The sequence below is a fragment of the Pseudophryne corroboree genome, chromosome 9, assembly GCF_028390025.1.
Source record: "Pseudophryne corroboree isolate aPseCor3 chromosome 9, aPseCor3.hap2, whole genome shotgun sequence".
NCBI lineage: Eukaryota > Metazoa > Chordata > Amphibia > Anura > Myobatrachidae > Pseudophryne > Pseudophryne corroboree.
In genome coordinates this window covers 91,730,329-91,737,902 of record NC_086452.1, presented here as the reverse complement: position 1 = coordinate 91,737,902, position 7,574 = coordinate 91,730,329, and positions in this window count along the sequence as shown.

The window sequence follows — 7,574 nt, the reverse complement described above, 5'->3', positions numbered from 1 at the left end:
GGAATATAGATCACTCCTTAGGAAGATACCCAGACCCAGTTCTGAGAACTACTTTATCTGGATATTATCAGAATAGATTAGCATGAAAAGTGCTCCTAAATCTGAATCTCTTCTAGCTGATGCCATAGTCACCTGAACGAGAACTTTAGCGGTCAACCATTTAAAATCAACTTCTCTTAGTGGTTTAAACAGAGCAACTTGACAGGCTTTTGAGGACTAGATTTAGATTCCCTGACCCTGTAGTAGGAAAAGGGGAAGGTTGAATGCGCAGCATTCCCTGGGAAAAAGTGCAAACATTCTGCAATTTTGAATTTTTCTTTTCGGAACCATAGAGTCAAATGCTGACACTTGTATTCCCAAGGAAGCCACCGCTAAACATTTATCTATTCCTGTTTGAAGGAATGGAAAAAACCCTTGAAAATCTGCAAGATTTCGGGTCCATACCTCTTATTGCACCAATGCATATAAGCTTGTCACATTTGGTGATAAATAAGAGTTAATTAAGTTTTTCCTTGCTCTGAGCATTTGTGAGAATCCTCTGGACCTCAGTATTTAGATTTCAAAAGCCACGCCATCAAAATGGTTGATCCAGATATTTGTGATAATCAAGGACCCTGTCTTAGTCTGGCCGTAGAAGAAACAGTAAAAGGTATTCAACATTTTCTGCGGATATGTGTACGAAGACCTTCTGGGCCAAGCCGGGGCTTATTAGGATCCCGGCATCTTTATTGCGTTTTCCTCACTATTCTGAGTAACAGGATGATTTGAGAAACACATAAGAGAAATAAATTTCCATTAAAAAAATATCCACAAAGATCACTGTTTTGTTACTGAAAAGATTATGGCTTTTGTTCAGATGGGACACCATGAGAATTATCTCTGGACAAGCCCATTTGTCTACCCCAGTCTAAAATGACTTTAGGGTGCAAAGCCCATTCATTTACCTGAATGGTGTGTTGACTGAGAAATCAGCTCTGTAGTTTAGGACTCTCTGAACAAACCCTGAGGACAAGGCTGGAAGATGGAGTTCTGCACATTATAGTATGTGATTTAACTCCTTCCTCGATATTTATCTCCGTGTTCCTGTCTAAAAGTTAAGGTACACTACTGCCATTTCCTAATACTTGCAGATCTGGACCAATCTTCCTTTAGGAATATCTCGTACCTAAGACAGGACACAGTATATGGCCTGAAGTGCTAATAAAATTATTAGCAGGCACCTTTTTTATGGTCCATAATCCAGAGAATCATAATTTTACAGAGAAATTACCTCCTTAGTCGAGAAGACTTGTATTTGTTGTCAGGATTTCTCCACCTGATACCAAAAAGAAAAAGGTATCCTCTCATCTAGATGGAATGTCTGTAGCCCCCAGGCTACTACTTACCTTTTTTTGCCAGTAACAGTACTTGTTTGTATACTGTCCATCTAGCCCGTCTACACCACCTGGTATTCAGACGGTCTTGCACACGGTGAATTTAACCAGGTACAACACTGCTTAATTTACAACACCATTGAGATTGGACATATTCAGTGTGATGCGGCCTTAGATGGAGGAGATACTGGAAAAGTCTTGAGTGGAATTATGACCACGGCCTCATGTGTATTGTTAACACCATCAAACCCATAATTCGCATTGCTGCGCAAATCAATATTGTTTGACATTGTAACCACTCTCCTAGTTTTTCCTTGGATATCTTGTTCCGAGGTAACTATTTTCTGCAAACTCAAATTCAGTATAGCCCCACCGTGAGTTATGTTATGGAACCAGAGATGATCCCAATTACAAATCACACATGTCTCAGCAGACAAGTTATTTGTATGTTGTAGATGACACAGAACCTTTCCTGTATTTGTGTCAGGATAGGAAGGTGGTCAAGGTATGGAAATTTTTCTTAACCTCTACTAACGGAGATAAATTGCCATAATCATTTTGGTACTCTTGGACTGTGGCTAACCCAAAAGGTTTTTGCTGAAGGATGGTAAACCTTGAGATAACACTAATGGACAGCGTTATAGGAGCCTGAAGGTAAAATTCATGACTTATCCAGGAATACCATGTATTATATTGGCTCCTCACCAAACTATGGAGTTGCCTCCACGTGAACCGTGTTACCCAAATTTCTCTGTTTTTGAAATTGATAATGGGGCGAGGGATTGTTTTGGACCCAGGTGGGAATAAACCCTCCATTGTGCATGGGTTACTGGAATGACAATTCCCGACAAAACGTTTTCTGAATTGCTTAATGCAAAACCCTCGCCTAAGCCTCTACCCGAGATGGGCTGAAACCGATTACCTTTTAGGAGAATGGTTCCAGAAGTGAAAATATAACCTTAGAGATACTGCTTCTTTTACCCAGGCATCTACTTGTAGACTGCTATCAATCTGTGCAAACGGAAGAAGTCGGCCCCTTATACTTCTGGAATCAGCCAGAAGGAGACCTGCGCCAACATACTGATGGCCTCTGGTTTGGAAACTGGCCTCTGGTTGCCTTTGCTTCTCTGCCTTACCAAACTTATAGTATTAAGGCTGTTACGTTCCTTTATTACAGACAAGGCCGGACCAGACCCGATTTTGGGGTTATATGTGGAAGGCAGAGAGTTGCTGGAGCGGCTCTTTCCAATATGCGTGTAAGACGCTGTTAGGAAAGATCACTCAAAAAAGCAGACTATTGCTCGCTGGATTTGTAGCACAATTCAGCTAGCGCATTCTGCGGCTGGTCTGCCGCAGCCTAAATCTGTAAAAGCCCATTCCACAAGGAAGGTGGGCTCTTCTTGGGCGGCTGCCCGAGGGGTCTCGGCTTTACAACTTTGCCGAGCTGCTACTTGGTCAGGGGCAAACACGTTTGCAAAATTCTACAAATTTGATACCCTGGCTGAGGAGGACCTGGAGTTCTCTCATTCGGTGCTGCAGAGTCATCCGCACCGTTTGGGAGCTTTGGTATAATCCCCATGGTCCTTACGGAGTTCTCAGCATCCACTAGGACGTCACAGAAAATAAGATTTTACTCACCGGTAAATCTATTTCTCGTAGTCCGTAGTGGATGCTGGGCGCCCGTCCCAAGTGCGGATTGTCTGCAATACTTGTACATAGTTATTGTAAACTAAAGGGTTATTGTTGAGCCATCTGTTGAGAGGCTCAGTTATATTTCATACTGTTAACTGGGTATATTATCACGAGTTATACGGTGTGATTGGTGTGGCTGGTATGAGTCTTACCCGGGATTCAAAATCCTTCCTTATTGTGTCAGCTCTTCCGGGCACAGTATCCTAACTGAGGTCTGGAGGAGGGTCATAGTGGGAGGAGCCAGTGCACACCAGGTAGTACTAAAGCTTTGTTAATTGTGCCCAGTCTCCTGCGGAGCCGCTATTCCCCATGGTCCTTACGGAGTTCCCAGCATCCACTAGGACGTCAGAGAAAATACAGTTCCCCAATATCCAATGGGACTTAAGAGAAAAGTGAAACCACATGGGTGAAAAGGATTTTGGAAACGCACGCAATTGAATACAGATGGTCGAATAGTGCAGCTTTTTTGGCTAGCTGAAAAACTCTGCACTAATTGAATACCCCTTACAGGCCACACCTCCCCCATATTACCCCCAGAAAAGCCCAAATTACAGTCTCCCCTCCCTATTCCTCTGCACACACACAGCCCCCCATTCATCTGCACACACAGCCCCCCTCCTCCCCATTCATCTGCACACACAGCCCCCCTCCTCCCTATTCCTCTGCACACACACACAGCCCCCCTCCCTATTCCTCTGCACACACACACAGCCCCCCTCCCTATTCCTCTGCACACACACACAGCCCCCCTCCCTATTCCTCTGCACAACCACAGCCTGCCCCCTCCCTATTCCTCTGCGCACACACACACAGCCCCCCCCTCCCTATTCCTCTGTGCACACACACAGCCCCCCTCCCTATTCCTCTGTGCACACACACAGCCCCCCTCCCTATTCCTCTGTGCACACACACAGCCCCCCCTCCCTATTCCTCTGTGCACACACACAGCCCCCCTCCCTATTCCTCTGTGCACACACACAGCCCCCCCTCCCTATTCCTCTGTGCACACACACAGCCCCCCCTCCCTATTCCTCTGTGCACACACACAGCCCCCCCTCCCTATTCCTCTGTGCACACACACAGCCCCCCCTCCCTATTCCTCTGTGCACACACACAGCCCCCCCTCCCTATTCCTCTGTACACACACACAGCCCCCCCTCCCTATTCCTCTGTACACACACACACAGCCCCCCCCACTATTCCTCTGCGCGCACACACACACACACACACACACAGCCCCCCTCCATTACTCTGCACACACACAGCCCCCCTCCCTATTACTCTGCACACACACAGCCCCCCCCCCCATTTCTCTGTACACACACACAGCACCCCTCCCTATTCCTCTATACACACACACAGCCCACCATACCTAATCCTCTGTACACACACAGCCCCCCCCCCATTCCTCTGTACACACAGCCCCCCCCATTCCTCTGTACACACACAGCCCCCCCCCCCCCTATTCCTCTGTACACACACAGCCCCCCCCCCCCCTATTCCTCTGTACACACACAGCCCCCCCCCCCCCCCCCTCCCTCCCTCGTTATTCCAATCCTCAGTACACTTCCTCCCTATTGTACCTGGCTTTCCTGTTTGTTTCTTACAGAGGGAGCCAGCACACACCACGTGGAGCCAGCCAGTGACTCAGGCGATGGGCACTTGAGCAGGCAGAGGACAGGGCTTTTACCTCACAGCAGCTCACTCTATGATCGGCTGGCTCAGTCTGGGGCCAGACACTGAATGTTAAGCAGAGCCAGCACGAGTGTTCTGCCTTAGTTCAGGGGCGGGACACAGACAGCTGCACCACAACTTATCCTGCCTTCCACATGAGCAAGGTCTAAACGCTGCCAGACACTCTCAGGAGGATCACTAGTCACCACTCACCTCACTTGCAGCTGCTGCGCTTTGTGTATGCTGTTGCAACATCACATGGCGCGCAGAAATCGTTATCGCGCCAAGACACTGGGGCAGGTTAACCACTTCCTCTACCAGACCATAGCCTGATCTACAATGAGGGGGCGTGGCAAGGGGCGGAGCTTCCAACGGCCGCTATTACTGCAGACCGCTATGCTATCCCACTGCTGAAACTAAGGCAGCTTCTGTACCTCGGCTGATGGCCAGTCTGCCCTGCGGATGTCTCCCCAACCCATGAGTGCTGGCACTGGAAGCTTGTCACTCATGCATACAGCTTCCCCCTCCCCTATACTCAGTGTCTGTCCTCCTGTGAGTGCTGCACATTACATTTTCCCACACTCTGCCCTGCAAACCACAACTATTAGCTGAGCTGATCTGCAAATGCTTAGCTGCTCATTGTGTGTCATGTGTCTGCACCCCTGGTCTCCCCCTCAGCCCCTCTTCGGGTAGTGTTTGTCACCAGACATTCCCCCCTGCACACACCCCAATGGTACAGTACCTAGAAAGGGGTCAGGCAGCCTGAGGCAGGAGATGAGCTGCTCTGCAATGTGCCTCAGTAACACTTCTCTGCTGCTGACAATGCCACCTAGAGAGAGATCCACTTCACAGCTCTTCCACACTATACTGATCCTCCTCCCAGCCAGCACCACTGCTTATATAGGAGAGCTGTGATTGGCTGGCTGCATCATGTGCTTTTCTCAGTGTATGTCATATCCCCACATCTCACCATAGTCCATAGCCATCTCAGTGTATGTCATATCCCCATCTCACCATATGTCATATCCATCTCACCATATGTTATATCCATCTCACCATATGTCATATCCATCTCACCATATGTCATATCCATCTCACCATATGTCATATCCATCTCACCATATGTCATATCCATCTCACCATATGTTATATCCATCTCACCATATGTCATATCCATCTCACCATATGTCATATCCATCTCACCATATGTCATATCCATCTCACCATATGTTATATCCATCTCACCATATGTCATATCCATCTCACCATATGTCATATCCATCTCACCATATGTCATATCCATCTCACCATATGTCATATCCATCTCACCATATGTTATATCCATCTCACCATATGTCATATCCATCTCACCATATGTTATATCCATCTCAGCATAATCCATAGCCATCTCACCATATGTCATATCCATCTCACCATATGTCATATCCATCTCACCATATGTTATATCCATCTCAGCATAATCCATAGCCATCTCACCATATGTCATATCCATCTCAGCATATGTCATAGCCATCTCACCATATGTTATATCCATCTCACCATATGTCATATCCATCTCACCATATGTTATATCCATCTCACCATATGTCATATCCATCTCACCATATGTCATATCCATCTCACCATATGTCATATCCATCTCACCATATGTTATATCCATTTCAGCATAATCCATATCCATCTCAGCATATGTCATATCCATCTCAGCATAATCCATAGCCATCTCACCATATGTCATATCCATCTCACCATATGTCATATCCATTTCAGCATAATCCATAGCCATCTCACCATATGTCATATCCATTTCAGCATAATCCATAGCCATCTCACCATATGTCATATCCATCTCACCATATGTCATATCCATCTCAGCATATGTCATATCCATCTCACCATACATCATATCCATCTCACCATATGTCATATCCATCTCACCATATGTCATATCCATTTCAGCATAATCCATATCCATCTCAGCATATGTCATATCCATCTCACCATACATCATATTCATCTCAACAGATGTCATATCCATCTCAGCATATGTCATATCCATCTCAGCATATGTCATATCCATCTCAGCATATGTCATATCCATCTCACCATATGTCATATCCATCTCGGCATACGTCATATCCATCTCGGCATATGTCATATCCATCTCACCATATGTCATATCCATCTCAGCATAGTCCATATCCATCTTGTCATATGTCATATCCATCTCAGCATATGTCATATCCCATATCTATCTCAGCATACGTCATATCCATCTCAGCATACGTCATATCCATCTTGGCATACGTCATATCCATCTCGGCATATGTCATATCCATCTCAGCACATATCATATCCATCTCGGCATATGTCATATCCATCTTGGCATATGTCATATCCATCTCGGCATATGTCATATCCATCTCAGAATACGTCATATCCATCTCAGCACACATCATATCCATCTCGGCATATGTCATATCCATCTCAGTACACGTCATATCCATCTCAGCATACATCATATCCATCTCAGCATACGGCATATCCATCTCAGCATACGGCATATCCATCTCAGCATACATCATATCCATAAAGCAAAAATTAGCTATATGTTATATCTAGAAAGCTGTAATTTTGACTTGAACGGCCCCTCATACCGGGCTCCCGCCTGGCTTGCCCGTGCCTAGGTCCGCTCCTGCCTCTGCAGAAATGAAAGCTTGTTATATATCTAAAATAACTTCTTATATAGAGCACACCCTAACTCATAATATGTAATGCTAAAGGGCCCTACACACTCAGTGATCCGCCGCCGAG